Source organism: Anolis carolinensis, chromosome 5 (genome assembly GCF_035594765.1).
Source record: "Anolis carolinensis isolate JA03-04 chromosome 5, rAnoCar3.1.pri, whole genome shotgun sequence".
Classification (NCBI taxonomy): Eukaryota; Metazoa; Chordata; class Lepidosauria; order Squamata; family Dactyloidae; genus Anolis; species Anolis carolinensis.
The window spans coordinates 149,821,510-149,836,562 of NC_085845.1; positions in this window are offsets into that span (position 1 = coordinate 149,821,510).

Here is a 15,053-nt window from a genome sequence, read left to right on the forward strand (position 1 = left end):
CAACGTTCTGGATTATCCAATGCTTTTTTGTAGTCAATGTTTTCAATGCATTGTGATATTATGGTGCTAAATTCGTAAATACAGTAATTACTACATAGCATTAATGTGTAATGAACTACTTTTTCTGCCAAATTTGTTGTATAACATCATGTTTTGGTGCTTAATTTGTAAAATCATAACCTAATCTGATGTTTAATAGGCTTTTTCTTAATCTCTCCTTATTATCCAACATACTCACTTATCCAACGTTCTGCCGGCCCGTTTACGTTGGATAAGCGAGACTCTACTGTACTTAAAAACCCACATGCTGTTTAGGCTGCCTGAAGGAATTCCCCTTTTCCTAATGAGGAAGACTCTCTCCTTGAGTAAAGCAACTACTGTTTTTTTTAGCAGCAGAACTCCTATATATTTTAATTGAATTTCAACTAGGTTGAACCCTTGTGTCAGCAGTTCAAATCTGGGGAATGGGGTGAGCTCCTGTCTGTCAGCTCCAGCTTCCCATGCAGGGACATGAGAGAAACCACCCACAGGATGGTAAAACATCCGGGCATCCCCTGGGCAACATCCTTGCAGACGGCCAATTCTCTCACACCAGAAGCGACTTGCAGTTTCTCAAGTTGTACCTGACACACAGAAAAAAATCCTCATTATGAATTTAATTTGAAAGTATGAGAGTTCTATTTGCTACATTTTCAAATTAATTTATTTATTTTTGGCCAGTCTATTTACTATCCCAATTCTCCTCACTTCTCTTCATCTCTCCTCTATCACCAATACATAGGAATTGGTGATATTCTGATATACTAGACTCACCTTTCACAGAACAGAGCACGGAAGGAGGGGCCTTGAAAAGAAGAGCAGAAAGGGTAGAGGCATAAATGACAGAGGCAACGGTGGAGGGAGGGAAGCATTGGTCTGTGTGTGTGTGAGAGAGGAAGACCATGGCCCAGAAAGAGAAGTCAAGGAACTGAAGAATGGAAGAAAATGGGGAAGATGAAGAAAGGAGTGAGAATGAAAATACTTGGGAGAAGCAAAGGTAAGTGACAGCAGAAGGTGGGACACTCAGCCCTTGTGTCCATGACTTCAGCCCTGAAAGAGTCAGTCAAGATTTTTTAAAAATCTTTAATTTTGCCATGCACCAAGCACTACACTGATATGTAGGCATAGCCTGCTGTAGCTTTCTTGCCATTTCATAAATCACATCGCTTGAAATCCATATGGCATTTAATTTCAATAATACATAAATGGCAGCACCTGCAATTGTCTCTGTGCTTTAAAGTATCTGGTCAGATGTGGAAACTCCATATGCCTAAACACCATCCTAAATAGGGTTGTGTGTTTTCCAGGCTGTATGGCCATGTTCCAGAAGTATTCTCTCCTGACATTTCACCCACATCAATGGCAGGCATCCTCAGAGGTTGTGCCATAGATGTGGGTGAAACATCAGAAGAAAATACTTCTGGAACATGGCCATACAGCCCGGAAAACACACAACAACCCTGTGACTCCAGCCATGAAAGCCTTCAACAACACACTATCCTAAATGTAAGACTGCAGTAGTTGACGAACCCAAATCAATTTAGTAGATGTATTATTTTTATCTTAGGTGTCAATATAAGTAACATATTTTTCTGTAATCAAGATGTTTCTGAAACAGGTATTTATATATTATGGTTTGATGCCATTTTTATATATATTTTTATCTTGTAAATTTGTTTTATTTTCATTTATATGTCACCTTTGGTTCTGTTCTATGTCAGATAATGTAGCATGTCATTTTTAAAAAGACAAATGATATTGTGCCAAAACATGTACGAGAGTTGAATGAAAAGTAATGCCTCCACCTTCGTTACTTGGGTTTGGATGGGAATATTTTAATAAATCAAACGCAGAAATAATCCTTAGAATGTGCTCTTTAACTACCACTATTCACTTTTCCACATAATCAAACAGTTGGATACATTTCTGCCAACGAGGAGCAAATTTTCTGAAGCCATCACGGAAGAAGTCGACACTGCTTCTGCAACCAGCATCTCACAGTTCTCTCAACATCTTCATCAGAAGCATAATGATATCCCTGCAGATCTTTTTTCATTATCGGGAGTAGATGGAAATCAGATGGTGCTAAATCTGGACTGTATGGAGGATGATGTACGGTGGTGAGATCCAGTCTCTGAAGTTCTGCTGTGGTGGCATGTGAAGTGTGTGGTCTGGCATTGTCATGCTGCAGGAAAACATTTCTCTTTCCCTTTTGGACCCTTGTTAGCCGTCCTTTCAAAGTTCGCAACGTTGTGATGTAATACTCCGAATTTATTGTTGTTCCACGTTCAAGGATATCAACATGGATAACACCGTCTGCATTCCAGAACATTGTTGCCATGATTTTTCCAACGGAGGGCTGTGTCTTGAATTTCTTTTTCTGGGGCGAGTCTTTGTGTCGATATTCCATAGACTGACGCTTCGTCTCCAGGTCATAATGGTGTATCCACGTTTTGTCTCCTGCCACAATTGAATGGAGAAAGGCATCACCTTCATTCTCGTAACGTGAGAGGAGTTCCTGGCAAATTTCAAGTCTGTGTGTTTCATTTCACGCGTCAGCATCCTGGGAACCCATCGTGCACAGATCTTCCGATAGCCAAGCAAAGCAATAATGTGACCCACACATTCTTGTGAAATGCCGATTATGCTTGAAATTCCTTTTTGAGTGATACGACAATCGTCCTGAATCAATCTGTCAACCTTTTGCTTGTGAAATTCAGTAGTTGCTGTCACAAGATGTCCAAATCTTTGTTTGTCATGCAAGTCAGATGTTCCCACCTCAACATCTTTAAACTTACTTGCCCAGTGACACATAGTACTCACATCAACACAATCACCTTAAACAGCTTGCATTCTCTGATCAATCTCCTTTGGGGTGACACCTTCTGCTGTCAAGAATTCAATGACTTCATGTTGCTTAAGTTGCATTGACCGACCGTCTGCACAGGGTTCCATACTTCACACTTTAACAACACAACCATTCAATGCTAAGGCTTCCCACCAAATGTAACTGTAGAGTCTACTGAACAAGCCAGTACCTGCCGCATACCAGTACTGCCATCTGTTGAAGAGTTACGAAGGTGGAGGCATTTCTTTTCATTCAACCCTTGTATTTGAAAAAATTCTCTGAATATAAAGTCTGAGGGCTTTCTGCTTAAAGTAAACAAAAGGTTGACTTTGCTAAAAATGTGATTCATTGAAAAACCACAGAGCTAGGCCCCTTTTACACTGTCCTATGTCCTCAGGCTCTATTTGAGTTGTTTGCCATTTTCTATTAGTGAGGGATGCCATTTTACTACACCATTGTATAGCATCCACAGATTTTGCTATCCACAGAGGGATCCTGGAACTAGCATATACTAAGTGTCCACTTACCTTTCTGCTTTTTGGGCAAGTTGTGTGTGTGCTTTATCTCTTCTCTACACTCTCCATCTTTATACCAAGAATCCCATTTAAATCATTGATGGAAATTCCCTGATGGAATTTGTGTGCTATATCATTTTAGGATAACCACCATTCCACTATCATGTCATGGAGTGTTCACCAGTAATTTAAGGTTAAGCATTAAAAAAGGAGCTGCGGTGGTGCAATGGGTTAAATCCTTGTGACCTGCTGACCTGAAGGTTGCCGGTTCAAATCCACAAGACAGGGTGAGCTTGTCTGTCAGCTGTAGCTTGCGGGGACATGAGATTTGAAACTACTTTCCACAAAAAAACGCCTTGAAAGGGTGATAAATTCCATGTATAGCATTCTGAGGTTATGACAGGATGACTCATCACTAGGTACATGCAAGCATTTAAGCCTCATTATTATTTCATAAGATACGGCTCTTTACATGGTACAAAGGTGAATTTTAAGCATTCACAAATAACTAGTCTATGATCTGCAAATCTGGTCTGCCAAATTCCAACATTTTTTAAAGAAGTTGCCATGATTTCACATTGCAGACTTGTTTGCTTTGGAATATTTGCCTTGTAAATAATCCCACATTAACCTAATGACTATTCCACAGTCATATTTTATGAATGGCAACAGTATTTTGCAACAGATGAAATACAAAGCATATTTACTAGGAAGTAAATTTCAGTGTAGGAAGAAGGGCAGAACTGTTGTATAAAAATGCTTAAAAGTTATACATGACCAAAAAGTAATCAAGTCACAGTTCCTTCACATTTTGGTATCTAGAGAAATGTTTTATAACATCTATACTTAGCATATATGTACAGCTCAGTATCCCCATTCATCCAAGGTTCTATTTTTAATGTCTTCTGCTGCTATAATGATTGCCTTCTACTATTATGATGAGTAAAATGATATCTCTGATTTTACTCAATTATATTAATGACAGTGGTGATTGCTTTACAATGAGATTTAAAATGATCTTAAAACACTGATGATTAAAATTCTGCAAAACAGCACATCTACAGCTGGATCTAGACTACCCCTTTTCCCAGAACCTGATCCTAGATCATCTGTTTATCCCAGATTATCTGGCAGTGGAGACTCATATAATCCAGTTTAAATCAGATAATCTGGGATTAGATCCTGGGATATAGGGCAGTGTAAAAGGGGCCTAGATCTGTGGTTCTTCAATGAATCACATTTCTAGCGAAGTCAACCTTTTATTTACTTTAAGCAGAAATCCCTCAGACCTTATATTCAGAGAAATTTTTCAAAAACGTGTTTTGGCACCATACCATTTGTTTTTTTTTAATGACATGCTATATTATTTGACATTGAACAGAACCAAAGGTGACATATAAATGAAAATAAAACCAATTTACAAGAAATCATAATACAGTAGAGTCTCACTTATCCAGCATAAATGGGCCGGCAGAACGTTGGATAAGCGAAAATGTTGGATAATAAGGAGTGATTAAGGAAAAGCCTATTAAACATCAAATTACGTTATGATTTTACAAATTAAGCACAAAACATCATGTTTTAAAACAAATCGACAGAAAAAGCAGTCCAAAACATGGTAACGTTATATAGTAATTACTGTATGAATTTAGCACCAAAACATCACAATATATTGAAAACATTGACTAAAAAAATATTGGCTACTAACAAATTGACTACAGATAAAGATAGAATTGCATAAAATGAACTTACAGTAGCAACATTGTTGGAAATTAAATCCATAAAAAGTTCAATCCTTGCTGCCTAGAGAAACAGCTGTGGATCGGGGTGGGAGGCAAACTACATTGGATAATCCAGAACGTTGGATAAGTGAAACTCTACTGTATATCAAAAATGACATCAAACCATAATATATAAATATCTGTTTCAGAAACATCTCAATTGCATGTATATTGACAGAAAAAATATGTTACTTATATTGAAGTCTAAGATAACCATAATACATTTACTAAATTGATTTGGGTTCATCAACTACAGCAGTCTTACATTTAGGATGGTGTTTAGGCATATGGAGTTTCCACATCTGACCAGATACTGTAGAGTACAGAGACAACTGCAGGTGTTGCCATTTATGTATTACTGAAATTAAATGCCATATGGATTTCAAGCTGGTTTTGGATAGGTGGCAAGCAATAGGTTATTTCATCATGCTCAAATTATATGCTGCAGTTAGAAAATATTGAATTTAATATTACCATTTTAACATTTAACAAAACAATTCAACATTTAACAAAACTCTTTTCAAAGATAAAATATTCTCTTTGAAAAACAGGCATTTTATATCTTTATAAACTGCCTGTTTTTCAGAGGGAATATTTTAGAATAACTTAAGATAGTCCTACTGAAGATTTCCCTTTTTTGGCATAAACTAGTAGATGAAGAATTGGGAACCTTACCAGAAACAGCAAAGGGCAAAAGGGATAAAGGAAAAGAATCCATTATTCATTCACTTAGTCGTTTTTAGGATTAGTATCGTGTTTCTACCCATGTGCAAAAGAAGCATGAAGTGACCTGCAAAAATGTCTTTAAAATACAGTATAAAGAACATATCTGAGACAACATAGGCACCTTCTACAATGCCATATAAAATCCCGTTTATATGCTTAGAACTGGATTATACGGTATGGCAATGTAGACTCATATAATCCAGTTTAAAGCAGATAATGTGGATTATCTTCTTTGATAATCTGGATTATATGGCAGTGTAGAAGGGCCTTAGCGTATCTACTATGATAAAGCAGAAACTAAATGCACCAAATGTCTGCATAGATAAATAATTACAATGTATGATTTAACCCAAAACATTTGTGTTTTCTTTGTGCATATCTGAAGGGTTGATTTGAGAAGAGCAAGAGGTTGATAAGCCGCATTCATTTTCTACAGTGTTTTGTAGTATTATGTAAAGCAGCAGAACAATTCAGAAAAACTAATACAGGCCCCACTACACTGCCATATAAAATCCAGATTATCTGATTTGTAATGGATTATATGGCAGTGTAGACCTAGGCCCCATCTACGCTGCTAGATAAAATCCAGATTATCTGTTTTGAAATGGATTATATGACTACATTGCTATATAATCCAGTTGAAATCAGAGAATCTGGATTTTATATGGCAGTGTAGAAGGGGCCTGAAAGACATGGAAGTGAAAAGAATACATCAAGTTTAGACTATAGTTCTGTTATAGCATCCAAACCATATTAGATGTGAATGATGTTACATGTAAACTGTTTAAATTGAAGTAAATAGCAGAAGTGCCTAAAACAACGAATGATGTGGAGAAAATGATCTGAGAGGGGTAACATTTTATCTCTTGGGCTTGGAGTTATTAATTGAAATTGACTGGCAGTAGATTAAAAACAAACAAAAGGGAGTGCTCCTCTTATATAGATTAAAAATAATGTTTAGAATGCATTGCTCTGGGATATTGTGGTTATTGTCATAAAGGCATTTTAAAAATGTAATAAGCAATTAATGCTGGATGCATAAATTGCTGCTAACAGCAGTCAAAAATTCTGCCTCTTCCATGTCCCAAGGCTGCTAATCTCTAGATGCCAAATTCTGGAGCTAAAAACAATATGCAGAAAGAAACCTAGCTTCCTCTTAGCTGATTGAGAAAAACAACAAGGTCACACTGGGACAGCTGATGTCCTTACTTCCATAGAGCTGTGAATCATCCCACTACCTGGTTTTGTTCCACATTTTAAAGGCACTATCAACACTACTGAAGCTTATTCCAGAAATAGATTAAAGTTTGGATTAAAAGATAGAATAGATCCATTGCAATGCAGAATGGAGGCCGTCAGTAGCACCAGCACCCCATAAAAGAAAGTCATGTAAACCAAGTCTGTCTGTTCAGCGCAACAGACTATGCTCTGGCACCACGAGATGCACAACCAATCTTCGGAAATGAGGCTACAAAGTGGAGTCCACAACATGTGAATGTGGAGAAGAGCAAACCACAGACCACTTACTACTTACTACTGAGCCCTGCCATGTGCACAACGGAGGACTTCCTTACAGCAACACCAGAGGTACTCCAAGTGGTCAGCTTCTGCTCAAAGGAAAATTTAGTATAATGCCAAGTTTTTAACTTTGTGTTTTTAAATACATTATAACTATACCCCCAACTCACTTCTGACACAATATATAAATAAATAATGTAAATCAAGAACTTCAACTGAAGTGATTTATGCTGAATCTCCTTGCCAATTTCCCATTATTTCAGTGAGTCTACACTAGGTAAAGGTAAAGGTTTTCCCCTGACATCAAGTCTAGTCATGTCCAACTCTTGGGGGTGGTGCTCATCTCCATTTCTAAGATCAAGAGCCAGCATTGTCCGTAGACATCTCCAAGGTCATGTGGTCGGCATGACTGCATGGAGTGCCGTTACCTTCCTGCTGGAGCGGTACTTATTGATCTAACCAGATTTTCAAGTTTCAAACTGCTAGGTTGCCAGAAGCTGGGACTAACAGCTGGAGTTCACTCCGTTCCCCAGATTTGAACCACCAACCTTTCGGTCAGCAAGTTCAGCAGCTCAACAGTTTAACCCACTGCACTATCAGGGGCTCTCACAACTCTACACTAGTTAGCAAGAACAAACAGATTTACACCAGTGGTAGGAACCATGCAACCCTCCACAAATCATTGGCTTATAACACTTAACAGCTCTAGGCAGCATTAATTAATAAAAAAAAGCTGAGTGTTGAAGTCCAACAACATGTGGAGGACTAAATTCTCATTTTTGATTTATGCCATAACTTTTAAGTTTAAATTTCACAGTAATATGAGACATATAAATAAAATTGCTTGGCCCATCCAAATGTACATAACCTATCATCACCCCTTCACACACATATACACACACACTTCTGAAGGGGTGTTTTTTTCCATGTCAGGAATGACTTGAGAAATTGCAAGTTGCTTCTGGTGTGAGAGAATTGGCAGTCTGCAAGGACATTGCCCAGGGGACACCCGGATGTTTGATGTTTTACCATCCTGTGGGAGGGTTCTCTCATGTCCCCACATGGGGAGCTGAAGCTGGCAAAGGGAGCTCACCCACTCTCCCGGGATTTGAACTGCTGACCTGTTGGTCAGTAGTCCTGCCAGCACAAGGGTTTAACCCATTGCGCCACCAGGGGCTCCTGAAGGTGTATGGTTGAAACCAACAATATATATACGAAACATCTGAAACAATTTAATGACTTGAAAGACAGCCATTTTTCTTGCTATAGATCTTTGATAGATAATATTCTCTCAAAAAATAGCATAATTTCATGTTTCTGCTATATCACACAATCTTTTAAATGTAACTAAACTGGCCAATAAAAATGCATTTCCCCAAGACAAAAGGGGGAAACTTTCCATATATAATTAGAGAAAAAAAGATAGATTAGGATCATTAACAAAGCATACTTGTCTAGAGAACATTATGTTCTCTACTTTGTTAAATGCTAGATTTGATACAGCTCACGTTTATTCTGAGTAGCCGAAGAAAGCCAGACTGATGTAGTCATTTGAGCCTTGGGCTCTGTATGATCTGGTGATCAGTGTTTGAATTCCCTTTCAACCATAGAAACCCATTGGGTCATCTTGAATAAATGACGTTCTCTCAGCCTCAACGGAAGGCAGGGGCAAGACCCCGTCTGAACAAATTCTGCCAAGAAAACCTCATGATAAATTCACTTTTGGGTCACCATAAGTCACCTGAGGAAAGCCAAAGCCAAAATGTCTTGCTACATTTAAATAGTTCAGTTTCTTCATCCTTTGTGTGTGCACTGCTCATATTTATTCAAATCTTATCAGCAAATGTTACAGAAATTAATACAATCTTAACACTTGTAACATGTCCAGTCTTCATAAGTACCACCAACTGGATTGTTATTTTTACTCCATCAATGTGTTTTTCCTATTTCCAGAACAAAAAACAAAAAACATACTGATGGAAATTTCAATCCTACCTGGATCAGTATTAGAGATGGACATGCTTCACACACCATCCTTTTGATTCTTCTTGAGTTCCAGATGGCCGAAGCAGCCTATTGTACAGGCCCTTTTGAGAAAGCACAGTGGTTCTTCAGATTTATTAAGACTGTATAGTATTATTTTAAACAGTAGCATGCCTTATTGAATACATTGGCAGAAAAATTGAATATGTATAGTACCGTAATTAATAAGTAATCAGATGAAAAGCTGTAAAATGCTTTATTTTTCTGACATAATTATAAATAGTATTTGCCAGCACTGTATGCTCCAAAAGAGCAATGAATGTTTATGTGGCACTTCTTAAAATATGGAGCATTGCAAGCTTATTTATTTGTTAATAACCAAGGGTATTCAATTTCCTTTCTCTGTTTGTGTGGCTCCCAAAACACAAAGCCTACTAATTACTATAACCTCTTATTTATTTATTTTGTGATAAAGAAAAGCCAGGCAACACAGCAATCAAATTCAAGATCGGATGCTTTATTCTAAGTCACAGTGTCAGTAAATTTACTGTTTTTTATCATTATATTTGAATAAAAATGAGTAGATATATATCATCGCAGCTGGGGAAATACAATGAACTGAACAGTTATAATAACTGTCAGTAATCTGCAAGCGTTTTCATTGAGTTTATATCTCATATCAACTTACCTGCACACCAAAGGCTGAATCCAATTGCTAATACTTACTGGAACAGATTCATTGAACTAATTATTCATCAATGGGAAATCAACATAAACTCAGGGCAGCTTACAAAAGTTAAAGCACATATAATTAAACATTTACAAAGTCATAAATAAAAACAAAGAAGTCATTATTAAAATGCAGTTTAATATTGGCTGTAATACTGCATCATGAGCACAACTAAGATGACTGAGTGCAATTGTGGTAGTTTCATTTGATAACGCACACAGTTTTAGCCTGGTAATACCCAACCAAAAAGTTTCGGAGTTGTTGAAGAACTGGACACATGTCTGCACCACTCATCCAGTGGCGAACATGTTAAGAACGGGCAGCTGGGATGACCCCTTGGGATCCGGTTGCAAGTACTTTTTTCATTGACTCTGAGATCACTGCAGAGGTCCTGCTTTAAAAAACCCATTAGTTGGGGCGAAAGCAAAGATAGAGCTTTGCGGGGGGCAGGCTCGCACTGAGCCATTAATAATTGTAAATGAGAATCTCCAACAATAATGAGATTGTAAGACAAGCTAATGATTTCATAAATACTGAGAAGGATATCAGCCTTTATTATTTATTCACTTATGTAAATTCTATTGATCACATGTGTCTATTCTAATTGGCACAAGCATTTATATTTAACCCTAAGGTCAACTAATCTTCTTCTCTAAATACTATTTCCTCTGGAAATCAGACTTATGCATGGCAGAGAGCTTATTCAATATGGTTGCCCACTGGGGCCTCTTCCACACAGCTGAATAAAATCCTACATTACCATGTTTCCCCAAAAATAAGACAGTGTCTTATATTAATTTTTGCTCCCAAAGATGTGCTAGGTCTTATTTTCAGGGGATGTCTTATTTTTCCATGAAGAAGAATTCACATTTGTTGAACAAAAAAAAAAAAGAACATTTATTATATACAATAGTTGTCATCACAAACCAGCATAACCAGACAAACTGTGAATCCTATCAATAATTTCTTGTTACTACCACTATTTGCATGTACAACAATCTATGGTACATACATTTACCAATCCTACATACTCTTGTGTTCTCTTTAGCGGGCATGCTTCCAAACAAAAACTTTGCTAGGTCTTACTTTCGGGTGAGGCCTTATATTTAGCAAATCAGCAAAACCTCTACTAGGTCTTATTCTCAGGGGATGTCTTATTTTCGGGGAAACAGGGTATCTGCTTTGAACTGCAATATATCGCAGTATGGACTCAGATAACCCAGTTCAAAGCAAATATTGTGGAATTTTCTGCCTTGATATTTTGGGTTATATGGCTGTATGGAAGGGCCCTGGGTGTCAAGTCTGATGTTTTCTAGGCAGCAGGAAAAAATATGCATCTAGATGTTTTTAAATTTAAATATTTCAATATATCCAGTAATCGTGTCTGTTTCGGTTGGAGTCCTATACACAGTTACTTAGTCGTCCCATTGTACATTTATCTGATTACTGTTTTATATGCCTTTGTTGTTCTAATTTCTATGAACTCCTTAGCCTGAATCTCACTTAAACTAGACCAGTAGTTCTCAACGTGTGGCTGCAGCCCAGAAATTGGCTGCAAGAACAAAAATCTGGTCCGCGAACCTCCTTCCTCTTTATTAACTTATTTTACTTTATTAATTTTATTTCCATTCCTTTTGTCAGAGCTGACTATTGCATTGGCTAGACCATATCAGCTCTAGACTATTAAATATGGTTTTCTGTGTGTGAGCAGATGATGACTACTGGATGGCATATGTTCTGTATCAGAAACTAGAGCTGATGTGGTCTATCCAAGGCAGTTTTCAGAATCGGCACCCCAAATAACCAAACTGAATCTAAAATTGACCAAAAACTGATTCATAATCCTTTTGGTGCTAATGTTGGAGAGTGGTCCCTGGTCAAATGGGCACTGGTCAAAAAAAAGGTTGGGAACCACTGAACTAGACTAATTACATCATTGGGATCTTAAATATCAAGTCTTAATCAATGATCCTACACCAGCTAATACTAGCCATTGGTTTAACATCCTGGCCACTTTAGAAAGTATTCTCATGTGTGTGTTTTTATGTCAATAAAAAGAAATATCAAAATAATGTAAAAGTCAGCCTGAAAGTCAGCTTCAGAATCTCCCAACTGTTTCATGACCTTTCCTTTAAATATGCTAAATGAAATCAGAAATAGCACTAGTTTGCCACCTGGAAGGAAAAATATTGATGCAATCTTTAGAGGCAGAGGGTACATTTTAAATATAGAACTGATTATATCATTTTGATGAAGTATACTACCAACAAAGTTGCTTTCCTTTAGGGCAGTTATAAAAGCAACAAATCAATCCCATGAAAACAGGGTTAAAACTGTCAGAGCATTTCAGGGATTGCAGGAGAAATTCAAACCTGCTCTTTGATGCTAATTGCAGATAATTGGAAATGAGCAATTTAGCTCATTGTTGTTGCAATAAAGTTATTTTTTGCAGAACATTTTTCACTATCTAGAGAATGGAAAGTAGAGGTCAGACTTGGCCATGGTGATCACCACTCTGGTTACATTCCAAATAGACTACTGCAACACGCTCTACGTGGGGTTGCTTTTGAAGACTGTTCGGAAGCTCCAATTGGTCCAACAGGCAGAAGCCAGGCTGCTCACTGGAGCATTACATCAGCTCTACTGGCTGCCAGTCTACTTCTGAGCACAATTCAAAGTCCTGGCTTTAGCCTATAAAGCCCTGAATGGTTCCGGCCCAGTCGACCTGTCCGATTGTATCTCCCCCTATGAACCACCTTTGAGATTAAAATCATCTGAGGAGGCCCTGCTCTCGATCTCATTTTCTTCACAAGCACGACTGGTGGGGACGAGAGACAGGGCCTTCTCAACGGTGGCCCCTTGGCTGTGGAACTCCCTCCCTAGCGATTTTAGATCAGCCCCCTCCCTCCTAGTCTTTAGAAGGACAGTAAAAATCTGGCTTTGTGAGCAGACCTTTGAAAAATAGCACAATGCTATAACTTTAACAGGAAAATGTGCAATTTGATTATGGAATGGCCTTAGACTTTGATTCTGGATGACGTGTTTTAACATTGGAATGTATTTTAATTATGCTGTTATGTATGTGTTAATTTTAATTCAATTTTATTTCAAGTTTGAGTTTTTATTCCTTAAGGCACTGTATAAGTGCCATTTGTAAGCCGCCTTGAGTCCCCCTTGGGGTAGAGAAAGGCGGGGTATAAATAAGGTAAACAAATAAACAATACATAGCTGCAAATGACATTTGAACCTGCAGTGGGCACCAAACCTATGTAGAAAGAGAAAGGATGAGAACACGCATTCAGCTGGGTTAGAGAAGTTGCAACTGAAATGGCAGCAGGCAAACTTTACTGTACATGATGGCAGAGGAGAGGACAAGGCTCCGCTCAATATTGACAATGGCAACCCAGATTTATTGCCGAGGAGATGTTTGGGAAGACTGCTGGAATGTGGGGATCCAATTCAGTATGCAATTTTTCACTATCTATGGCTAGCATTGAGGGCTCAGCACAAATTTGGATTGGGCCATTGATCCTTCAACTTCCCATCCTCCAAGAGAGACCCATCTGTGACATAGCAACCCTACATATTCCTAAACCACGATGCCTGCTCTGGTGCCAATGGCCTTTAAAAGGGCAGAAGGCCAACAGGCAGGCCTGTAGCCAGAAAAGAAATTTGGGAGGGGCTGAAATATTTTCTCCCTTGAGATGACTTTTCAGGTCAGTGTCTCCTGACAAAGGACAATATTTTCCACAATTGGCAGAAGTTTCTGTTTTCTTCTGCTTTTTTCTTATTTACTTTTATGATGACGGGTTACATCCACTGTGAATTAGCCAGAAATTTTCAGCCAAGCACAAGTTGTTCTGATGGTACTCTGCTTTTTGATGTCTATTGAAAGCTTCTATTGCATTTTTCCAGCTCACCAATGGTTTAACCACCAATGCACCAAGCTTTTGATGACCACCTTTACCCAACTTCTCCTCCAAACACCACACCATGCTTACAGAGTGCACCTTGTACATAAAATGAGTAAACTAACCAAGGGAATCTGCTAAACCATTTGGGTTGAAATTTTAGATGCCTCTTCTTATCCACAGGAAATACATATCCTGGCAGTGGAGTCTGTGGATTTTGCATTCATTGAACTTTCACTTGGTCATCAGAAACAGTTTTGTTCATATAAAGTCCAAAGTCTAGCTTCTTCTCTTTGTTCCTGTTCCACTGTTTTTCTTGGCAGGGCTTGGATTAGATGAACCAGTGGTAGACACCTAAGTTTCCACAGTTTCCTCAGTTTTCAACTGCTGTCCAGGTCAAATCCACCCGCCACCCCAGTCCCACGCCTTAGGCTTTGCCTGATGGCTACCACATTTTGGCAAGGTTTCCACTATGGTTGCTTTCACTACAATATGTCAGCTATTGCTGCTATTGCAATGTAAATTGGTAGAAAGGTAGGTAATGATAGTATGAATAATCAAAATTTGGTTGAGTTAGTGCTTGTAGTTCTTTGCTGTTCATATACTTGGCATGGGGATTTGGTTAACCAGTAAAAATTCATGAGTAAAGTAGGGTTTTTTACCTGAAAAAAATCGGGGGTAGTTTGAACCCTTAAACCGCCCCTTGACTACAGGCTTGCCAACAGGCATATGCTACATATATCATATCTTATATCCCCCGGTGGCACAGCAGATTAAATTGTTGAGCTGCTGAACTTGCTGACCGAAAAGTCAGCAGTTTGAATCTGGGGAGTGGGGTGAACTCCCGCTGTTAGCCGCAGCTTCTTCCAACCTAGCAGTTCAAAAACATGCAAATGTGAGTAGATCAATAGGTCCCGCTCCTGGGAAGGTTATGGTGTTCCATGCAGTCATGCTGGCCACATGACCTTGGAGATGTCTACGCACAATGTCAGCTCTTTGGCT